This window comes from Mustela lutreola, chromosome X (assembly GCF_030435805.1).
Source record: "Mustela lutreola isolate mMusLut2 chromosome X, mMusLut2.pri, whole genome shotgun sequence".
Taxonomy (NCBI): Eukaryota; Metazoa; Chordata; class Mammalia; order Carnivora; family Mustelidae; genus Mustela; species Mustela lutreola.
Window position 1 is genome coordinate 37802578 of NC_081308.1, and position 11209 is coordinate 37813786.

Genomic DNA, 11209 nt, shown 5'->3' on the forward strand with positions numbered 1-11209 from the left:
TGGGAAGGGCTTTGTTTTCTAAATAAATAGGAAACAACTATATAAGGAGAAGGTTTTTTTGTTTTTTTTTTTTTCTGATCTAGAAGTTGGATGCAACACTTGGAGATTCAGCAATCCTTTTGTAGTCATGAAACCAAAAGCCACACTTGAAAGTGATGAGGCAGAAAGACAAAAGGAGCCTTCCTGTGTGCTCTGTGACATCATTGAGCCAGCCCTAATGACCTATTTCCAGATTTTTGCCATATAAGGAAAAAGAGAGTCCCATCATTTAAGCCACTGTGTATTGTGTTTTCCATTGTTTACAGGAACAAAAGACTATGTGATATACAGTGGATTCAGAAGTAGTAGGAAAGATGCTGCATAGGTAGATTAGGTCAAAGTCAAATGTTATCCTACAGAATTTAGACTCCATCCTATAGACAAGCGAGAAACAGTAAAGATTTTTAAGCAAAAGAGAGCTAGAAAATAACTTGCTCAACAATAGACATTAAGATCTAAGTATATGCAAGGAACTGTGGGGAACTGCACAGATAAAGAACAAAACCAAAACAAGAAGACATACTACCAAATACAACTACTCTAAGTGCTGATTTCTTAAGAAGGAAACTCATGTTTTTGCCAAGAATAATCAGAGTAGCCTACATCAGATGTAGGAAGCCCATTTGGGTAACAACAGAGCTCATATCTATAAGATGAGAATTCAGTCATGCAAATACAATTGAAAATAGCATTCTACACATAAAAGCCAGCATCGGCCAAGGACTAGAGCAAGAAAGAGCCTAGCAGTTCCCAAGATCTTTAAGAAATTCAGGTGGCTAGAGCTTATTACCCAAACGGGGAGTCGATGGTTTGAGATGAGATGGTTCAAGATTGGCAGGGCCTTGTAGGTTATGGCAACAAGTTTTAAATGAACAGGAAGCCACTGAGGAGTTTGAAGCAAGTGATATGATGATCCAAGTCATGTTTTAAAAGAATGTTCTTGACATGGTGTAGAAAACGGATTAGAAATGAGCAAGAGTGGGATGGTATAGACCAGATAGGTGAAAGGTTATGGCATAGTCTCAAAAGGTAACTATGAAGATGGAGAAATATAGGCCCCTGGGGTACATCAGCATGAGTTGCTGTATGGATTGGATGTAGGAGTTTAGGCAAAAGGAGTAATCCAGGGTGACTGTCTCTGATCTGAGTTTGTAGGTGGAAAACAATACCACTTACTGAGACAGGAAAGACTCTGGTCTGGGAGGATACATTTTGAATAGAAACAAATTGTTCTGCTGCTGACACATTAAATTTGAGATGCCTATGAGACATCCAAGTGGGAAACCTCAGATATGTGGGTTGTAGAAGTCAGATTTAGAGAGAATTCTTCTGGCTGAGATCATCTTATGAACCATCAGCAAAATTATGATATTTTAATCCAAGGGAACAGATGAGCTCCCCTTGGAATACTGTATAGAGAAAGAAAAGACAGGGGGTCTGTTTGGGGAGGGTAGGAGGAGAATGAGTTTGAGAAAAGACAGACTTGGGGACAGGGAGATCAGATCAGAAGTTCCTGGATTTGTTTTAAGTGAGAAGTAAGGGATGTCTGAACAAGAGCAGGAGAAGGAGCAATGGGAATGGAGAAAAAGGAATTTGTTTTACATTTAAGAGCTAGTCCACAGAACTTGGAGGTTGATTGGATTGCAAGGGCTAGAAACCTGAAGTCAAAGGAAGCTCCGAGATCCCTCCTTGCTTGACTGTATCCTGCCACTCTCCAGAATAACCATGTGGGTTGTGGAGGACTTTTAGAAGGTCCTGAATCCTCGTGAGAACTGCGAGGAGAAATTCTTGTGCCAAGCGCAATACTTGTTCCATGTTGGCTGTGTGCTCCACAGCTAACCGTACCCTCACCTGGAGATATATTGTGGACCTTCTACTTCACTTAACCATCTCCATAGGAACTTTATATTTCTAGATGTGTCTTTTGTTGTCTTTCTGTGGATCATATCACTGATTCACTGTTAAATGGAATTGCTGCCAACTCTTGGGTTCTGACAGCTAAGTTGATTAGGAGAACTATAGAAACCATGAAAGTTTTAATACCGGAATCCTATGTTAGCAACAAACAGACCATCTTGGTTGAAAAAAAAAAAAAGTGTGGCTAACAATAAAGGAAGAAGTGTTTCAGTGAAGTATGTCAATTGTCTCTTTGATTTCCTGCAGCCTGGCATCCTGGGTTGAATATTGGAAGTGGTCGCAGTTATCATTTCTTGGTTGCTTCTGTTGCTTCAAACGAAAGGGTGAGGGATACCTGAGGTATTATAGCAGAAAATGAAATCACAAAACCCAGTTTGGGTAATAACAGAAAGTGAGACCAAGGGTGTTTCTTGTAGATGGCATTTTAGATGGGGATGAGGGAGATAGGGGGATAGGAAAGTTAGTCAGAGAAAAATCTTTCTTTTTTAAGATTTATTTTTTTAAAAGATTTTATTTATTATTGGTCGCACAAGCAGGGGGAATTGTAGGCAGAGGTAGAAGCAGGCTCCCCGCTGAGCAGGGATCCCAATGCAGGACTTGATCCCAGGAGCCTGGGATCATGACCAGAGCTGAACGCAGAGGCTTAACCAACTGAGCACCCAAGTGTCCCCAGAGAAAATCACTTCCCTTTTATTTTACATTTTGTCAGAGACAGCAGACTTTCAGAACAGTAAGAATATGCAAACTAAGAGGTTATAAATGTGGGAGGAAGTGGAGGCAATGATGATAAAATGTAGTCAAGGTCTATCTTTTCTGACCTGACCAGAAAAAGTGGATATGGAATACCTGGGTCCACATTAGAGTTTTAATTATGAATAATTATGCTTTAAATTTTGTGTCTAATTCTTTTTTCTTTCCTGTCAGCTCTGACCTTGGAGCTCTGCTATTTGTGTGAACTAATTGGGGTTTTAAAAATGTGTTTTGAGACAGCCTCTCAAAAACAATTTTCTCATTGGATCTGGCACGCTTCAAATAGAAATCACAAGTGTCTCAATGAGGTATAAAACATTCATTGATTAAAGTGTACAAGAAGCAATTTCTTCTTGGAACTTCTGTTTGAAAGAGAAATGTTTGGTTGCATAAAGGCTAGCCAGGAGGTGCTTTTTTCAATATGATTGAGAATTAGATATCTCTACAAGTCATCATTTTTGAGATAACCCACAGTTACTGTGTATTAAGGTCAAAATGGCACTTTGGCAATACAACTATAATGGTAAATAATTGACTTTATAATTATAGATATGACTTTGCAAGAAGGGGGAAGTTGGCCTCTCCAAAGTGACAAATCATGGGGCCGGCAGAAGTGAACACATGTATGTTTTTAGCAATCTCAGAGCTAGGAAATAAGGAGGAATTTGACAAATCTACTCTCCCCAGAAGCTTTAGTTTAGTTTACTAATACGGCCACACCAGGGATTAGGGCTTTGACATACGAATTCGGGAGCAGGGGACACAAGCATTCTGTCTATAACATGGCCCAGAAGAGAGCAGCAGGTGGAGAAGGCATAAGGAAGCTTGAGAGTCAGGCTGTGGTCAGCAAGCTTGGATAATAAGCTGCTGAGAGGCCAAACTGTGGCTGGGCTGGGCCTCTCTCCTGTCCCAGGGCTGATTGAGCCTAAGGCCCAAGTGTCACAGGCCACCCACCTGGAGAGCATGCTACTTCAAGAAAGTGACAGGATAAAAGGTCTTAGCAGGATTGCACTTCAGGCAGGAGTGTTTCCACTCCCTGTGCAAAGATCGAAGAAGACAAGCAAAAGCAAAGTTCTCAAACTGCCAATTCCTAGGAATCTCTTGGTGGGTAACTGGCTGGAACATACCAGAGGCCATTAAACAGTGCCTGCATATGATGATAAAAATGATACAGAGATTAGCCTCCAAAGCAGGGTTTCTCCAGCTGCAGCCATCTTGGGCTAGATAGCTCTTTGACATGGGGGCTGTCCTGTGCATTGCAGGATGTTTAGAAGCACCCCTGGCCTCTCCCCACTAGATACCAATAGCATCTACCCCCCACTTTTTGACAACCAAAAAATGTCACCAGATGTCGCCAATGTTGAGAACCAATGGCCTAAAGAGAGGATTGATGGTGGCCTCTTAAAGACAATTCGTGCATCCAATTAAAATGACAGTAATTTGGGTACCTGGATGGCTTGGTGAAGCATCTGCCTTGGGCTCAGGTCATGGTTCCAAGGTCCTGGGTTCAAGTGCCACATCGGGCTGCCTGGTCCATGGGGAGTCTGCTTTTCCCTCTCCCTCTGCTCCTCTCTTACTCATGCTTCCTCTCTCTCTCTCTCTCTCAAGTAAATTAAATTTTAAAAAGACAGTAATGGGGCGCCTGGGTGGCTCAGTGGATTAAGCCGCTGCCTTCGGCTCAGGTCATGATCTTAGGGTCCTGGGATTGAGTCCCGCATCGGGCTCTCTGCTCGGCGGGGAGCCTGCTTCCCTTCCTCTCTCTCTCTGCCTGCCTCTCTGTCTACTTGTGATGTCTCTCTGTCAAATAAATAAATAAACATCTTAAAAAAATAAAAATAAATTTAAAAAAGACAGTAATTTGTCCAATGAACTGAGACACTAAATAAAGTCATAAGTCTATGATAACCCCAAAAGGAGGATGTAACGTAGTAAGCCACAGGAAAAATCCTGCCCATTTGAGTCAGCTAATTGGTACTCAGTCTTCCACAAAAGTGAGAGCAATTAACAGATTGTTCAATTAAAGAAAAAACTGCAATCGATTCATCCTTTCAGTGGCTAGTTCAAGAAGTCATCACAGTCTGCTTGCGATGTCAACCATCTACACATTCACTCTCTTAATATAACTTGATACTGCAAAAATATTCAACCTTAAGGTCACACCTACAGTCATCAATGTACTAATTTGAGACTGCAAAAATATTCCATCTTATGCCAGGATATGGATCAAGGGAAGTCCTGAAGCCTGAGTCTTTGGGGGATTGTCTTGGGAAACTGAACACTTTATCAGTTGTGGCTATACACAGTCAAGTATATCCTGGTAGTTTTATAGAATTCTTTGCACCAAGTAGCATCCAGACTTTCCACAGGCAAGTGGTAGGTGGTGAGGAGAGTATGAACTTGGTCAAAGAGAGGTTCTGTGTTTCTGTGGGGAACTTTGAGAGACCAGAGACATTCTACATCCAGCAGAGGAGCACTATGTCTTAGCTCCCATTTCTGTAGGGTATCTCGTAAATTTTTACATTTTTTTGCCATTGAAGAAATTTTCTATCTTCAACAACAGTATCTGTTGGTGTCTTTCTGTCAATCATATCACTGTCCTGTTGTGATGACCAAGCAGGTGCCTTTTGAATTTTCTGTGCATTTTTCCCATCCTACAGTGTTGCATGTGAGGCATTAGGAAATGTAGAAATAAAACTTAAATTGGCACCAGTCTTCCCTTTGGGTTTTCCTCCTCCTTTTATCTTTTGGGTGCATCAGAGGACCCCTGTGTAATCACATTACTGTCTCGGGATTCTTCCTCCTTATTTCTCTTTAGCCTAATTTCTTATTCCATTATAAGAATTTCTAGAACCTCTCAACTCTCTCGAATACCTTTTACAAACCCTGATCATGAGATAGATTATAATCACATTCTATCTGACTTTTTTTTTAATGATTTTATTTATTTATTTGACAGACAGAGATCATAAGTAGGCAGAGAGGCAGGCAGAGAGAGAGGAGGAAGCAGGCTCCCCGCTGAGCAGAGAGCCCAATGTGGGACTCAATCCCAGGACCCTGAGATCATGACCCGAGCCGAAGGCAGCGGCCTAATCCACTGAGCCACCCAGGCGCCCCTCTATCTGACTTTTTAAGAATATGGAGTTCTAAAATCCAGGCTACCTTTATTTCTGTTGCCAACATTTCACTTTTCGAAGCTCCAAGATCACTTTCTTCCAAAGTTCCTGTCGTACGCATTGTAAGAACTCTATTGTTCTTGTTGGTGAGAATTAAGCACAGAGTAAGACTTCAGCTTGATATTTCCCTCTACATGCAGATATGACATTGTCAGTAAGAAAAGTCAAGAATGTGTCAAATACTTAGTAGACTGGAACTTTCTAGAGATATAGATTCCTTGCTTACACACCAGATATAGAAACAATATTAGGAAAGTGTCATCTACTTATTAAGTCATAGCTGCAGAGAAGCTCTCGATTCTGTATTTAACTTTTATGTCGACATAATTTCAGACTTACAAAAACATGGCTAGGAGAGCACAAGTAATCCCACATACCTTTCATCCAGCTGTCCACATGTGAACATTTACTCCACAGTGGCTTTATCTATGCAGATGATCTTAAATGAAAGATACAGGCAGAAACCCATGATGCTCCTAAGATGTGCAAACTATGACACCCAAAGTTGCCCCTTCCTCCTATTACACAAAACCCCTCACAGATGCATAGTCAGACCCTGGAAGCTTGCTGGTTGCTCCTTCCTCTGACATCATGCTACATGTTTCTGCGTCCATCACCAGACATAGTCTCATCACCCTGGGGAGCAGTCTTTCACTTTCCATCCTGCTACTCAGTGCTCATCACATTGTGAAAGTAGTCAGGCGGTGTGGAATATTGTTTTTCCCTTTGATGCAGTCAGATTTGCTGTTGGCTTTGATGTTGTAGCACTGGTCTTCTTCTGAAACAGATGACCCCTTTTATATACTGGTCTTCCAGCAAAAACAGACTTTGAGGCATGTAAAGCCACAGCTGAAACTCCTGGGTCCAGAATCTATGAGTTTGGTGCCAGAGAATATGTGGGCACGGGAAATAATTCTTACTTAAGAGCAAGGTCGGGGGTGTGCCTGGGTGGCTCAGTTGGTGAAAAGTCTGCCTTCAGCTCAGGTCATGATCCCAGGGTCCTGGGACTGAGCCTGGCATAGGGTTCCTTTCTCAGTGGGGAGTAGGCTCCTCCCTCTCTTTCTGCCCCTTCTTCCTACTCATGCTCTGTCTCTCTCTCTCCCTCTCTCTTTCTTGCTCTTGCTCTCACTCTGAGCTCTCTTTCTTAAATAAAGAAAAAGCTAGAGGTTGGTGGCAGTAAAGAAGGCTTTTAAAAAATCTGGTTTGACATGGATGGCTAAGGCATAAAAATTTTGCAGATAGTTATGGGTTTGAATAAGGTTGTATTGCTGGCTAAGTAAAAACTGAAGGTTTGGAGCATTCAATAGTGAACTTCTAACCTAGCCAGTATAGCTCAGAGTGTGGAATTAAAGCCACTTAGTTTACACATGGAAATATTCAAGTATAAAAATGTTGGGACATACAGTATAGAATCTAGTTGCTGGAATCGTGGGCTAAAGAAGTGACTAGAATACAAATCAAAATGCCAGAAAAAAGAGGGATCCACCCACTGTTTTAGTAAACATCTATTATAATCATATCTTCCCATTATTTTTTTAAAAGAAGTTATTTATTTATTTGACACAAAGAGAGTGAGAGAGAACAAGCAGGAGCAGGGGGAAGGACAGAGGGAGAAGCAGGTTCCCCGTTGAGCAGGGAGCAGGACAAGGGCTCGATCCCAGGACCCTGGGATCATGATCTGAAGCTGAAGTCAGACACTTAACATATCGAGCCATCCAGATATCCCTTCCCATCATCTTTTGAAAAGCTTTTCTGCATTTGAGGAAACCCCCATCTCATGAGTTCTGCCTCCACAGTGTTGAGGTCTGAACTCCAATTCCCAGCATCCTTTGCAGTAAGCATGCAGTCCTCTTGGGCTCCATGAGTCAGACAGATCTATAAGAGACTTCAATGTAAAAATAAGCAATAAGGAAGCAACCTTGGTATAGAAGTTCTGTGCATGCCAGCACAGATAATAGCAAGGGCACTTCTAGTTCTGCTTCTAGTGCTACAGATTTTGAGTTCCTGATGAGAGCTAATGAGAAAGGGCAGGAGCATCATGGCTGGCATCAGTAATGGCTGAGGAAAGTCAAATTCTTGGCATTTAGTGCTCAGCTGGGGAAAGAGGTGGTTTTTCTGCATGCCAGTTATGAGATAAGATTTTGACCATTTCTCTATGAAATGGTGAACACCTCTGTCTTCACCTGTAATCTTTTTTAGTCAAAACAACTAAGTTAGAAGGGCACCTGGGTGGCTCAGTGGGTTAAGTGTTTGCCTTTGGCTCAGGTTATCATCCCAGGGTCCTGGGATGGAGTCCTACATCGGGCTTCCTGCTCAGCAGTGAGTCTGCTTCTCCCTCTGCCCTTCCCCCCAGCTCATGAATGCACTCAATCTCTTTCTCTCTGGAATAAATAAATAAAATCTTTTAAAAAAATTAACTAAATTACATTCTGTTGTTTACACCTGCTTAAGACATCATTAGAAATATCTCCCACTTTGTTCCTCAAGGAGGCAGGTAATTCGCACTCAAGTCTGTAGCTATCAAGAGATAAAAAGAGTAAATGCAGACTTTAAGAAAAGCAAATCCAGAAGCTCAAATGGAAGGAAAGCATGTTGGGGGTAGCTCACATTTCATTTGGCTCCTCAGCTCTTACCTTACACCTACTTTGAATTCATAATCTGCCCTTCATAGGAGTTCCCCAAATTAGAATCAACTATACAACACATGATGGAAGTGGATATTTTCTCTGAGGAGTTCATGGACACATAAAGGACTGGTATCACTAAATCATCTTCAAAGAGCACACCGTGTTCCCATTAGACATCTCTGTTCCTTTCCTAAAGTACTTATCTGGAGCATAGAAAGACGATAAGGAGTGGCTTCTGTTCTAAACAACTTAAGTATTCTTAACCATTGTTGTTGTTGTTTTTTTTTAATTTAATTAAATTTTGTGTGTGTGTGTGTTCCAAAATTCATTGTTTATGTACCACACCCAGTGCTCCATGCAATACATGTCTTCCTTAATACCTACCACCAGGCTCACCCAACCCCCCACCTCCACCCCTCCAAAACGCTCAGTTTGTTTCTCAGAGTCCACATTCTCTCATGGTTTGTCTCCCCCTCTGATTTCCCCCAACTCACTTCTCCTCCCCATCTCCCAATGTCCTCAGTGTTATTCCTTATGCTCCACAATTAAGTGAAACCATATCATAATTGACTCTCTCTCCTTGACTTATTTTACTTAGCAAAATCTCCTCCAGACCCATCCAAGTTGATACAATAGTTGGGTATTCATCTTTTCTGAAGGAGGCATAATATTCCATTGTATATATGAACCATATCTTCTTTATCCATTTATCTGTTGAAGGGCATCTTGGTTCTTTCCACAGTCTGGTGACTATGGCCACTGCTGCTATGAACATTGGGGTACAGATGGCCCTTCTTTTCACTACCATAACCACAGTTCTTAAAGTGGAGAATACCTTGGAAATATTCTACCCACAAAATGGGTACCATGTACTTACAAATTTCTCTCGTTTGAAGATTAGGGAAAATCCTTACACTCTATATCAATTTTGCAGAGTATCCACTAATTGGAGAATATTTGCTTTTTGTTCTTTTCTTAAATGGAAATAACACATGATGATAACCATCGCAGATGGTGAAGGAGAAAGCAGAAATTGTTCTTGGTTCCCACGTGGGTGTGCATGTCTTACGCAGGGTTGGAGAGTTTATGTAGATGGACTTAAGCAGCCATGGGCCAGTGTGTTTTCTGTTAATTCTCTTGGTGTTTCTCCCAATTATTTAAATGTTCCATGCTAATAGACGTGCCCATCACAGCCCTCCAGAAGGGCAGACCCTGGACCTTTACAAGAGCAAGAGTGTCTCTTTTCCCTATAGCTGACTGCCTCTATTTGTTTTCGTTAGTAGAAATGAAAACAAATGGAATCCCTAGGTGTCCTAGGCAGAAGGAATGCTGTGCTGCCCATTGCTACTGTCTGCAGACTTGGGAGCTCATTCAGAAACGTGGTCAAAAGAGGAATGCTCTTGCTACACCTCTCCCCTTTAGAAGCTCCGGAGCACATTACTTTGAATCATTTCAGAAGAGGAGGCACTCAGCCAATCAAAATGCAGCCCTAAAATTAGCTTGTTTTCAACCTAATGATATAGCGAGGGAGAGTAAGAGTCTTCTCAGATCTCAACATTTCCAGGCTGCCTGCTACTTCAGCCCAAGTGGAGTCGCCATCTTTGGAACACTAACTCTCGGTTGCTGTCTCTGGAATTGGACAGGGATGAAGGATCTCTCCAAAAGCTACAATTAATTATTGGAATTTGTGTTTACAGAAGTTCCTTTCCCATTGTGCAAACTCCGGCTTAGCTCTGTGCGGGGAAAGCTGCTTCCCCTCAGCAGATGTTCTGGCTCTGGCTGGCTGTGTTTTTGTCTGCACTCATTTGTCCTGCTCTGCCATCCACATTCACCACCCGAGAGAGACAGGCAGCATGGTTTCTCCTCTCCCCTATATGGCTCTCTCCATTGGTGTTCTTGCCCACTGCTCTGCTCCACAAGTCACAGCCCTGGGGCTCTGCATCACCCCGTGGATTGCAGTGGTATCTGCTTCCATGGTTCTTCACAGCAGTGGTGACTAAAGCTTACATTTTTTTTTTTCCCCAACACCATCTCCCCACCCTTAAGCTTTTCTGTTGCGTTGGGAGACATGACCAACTATAAAAATTCAGTTGGCTGCCAAGAATGTCTTAGAATCATGGTTGACCCTTTCCTCTCTACTGTTTCTTTCATATTGAAGGTAAACACGATTTGCTGCTGAAACCTGTTCAAGGTTTGTCACTTTATCCATTATTACACCCAAGTGCTTGGTCGGATCTCTAAGCTCTTATAATAGCATCCTCATTGATCATCACATCTGGGGCCTTATTTAGACAAATGTTTATTGATAGGTGAGAAAACATTTATTGAGAAGTTGCTTCTAGAGGAGACCTCCTTTTTGTCCATGTTCTCAGGCATCTGGAGAAGTATAAAGACCACTTACTTTTTTTTTATATATATAAACATATAATGTACTTTTATCCCCAGGGGTACAGGTCTGTGAATTGCCAGGTTTACACACTTCACAGCACTCATCATAGCACATACCCTCCCCAATGTCCATAACTCCATCCCCCCCTCTCCCGACCCCCCTCCCCCCAGCAACCCTCAGTTTGTTTTGTGAGATTAAGAGTCACTTATGGTTTATCTCCCTCCCATTCCCATCTTGTTTCATTTATTCTTCTCCTACCCCTCTAAGCCCACACATTGCATCTCTAATTTTTCATATCAGGGAGATCATATGAT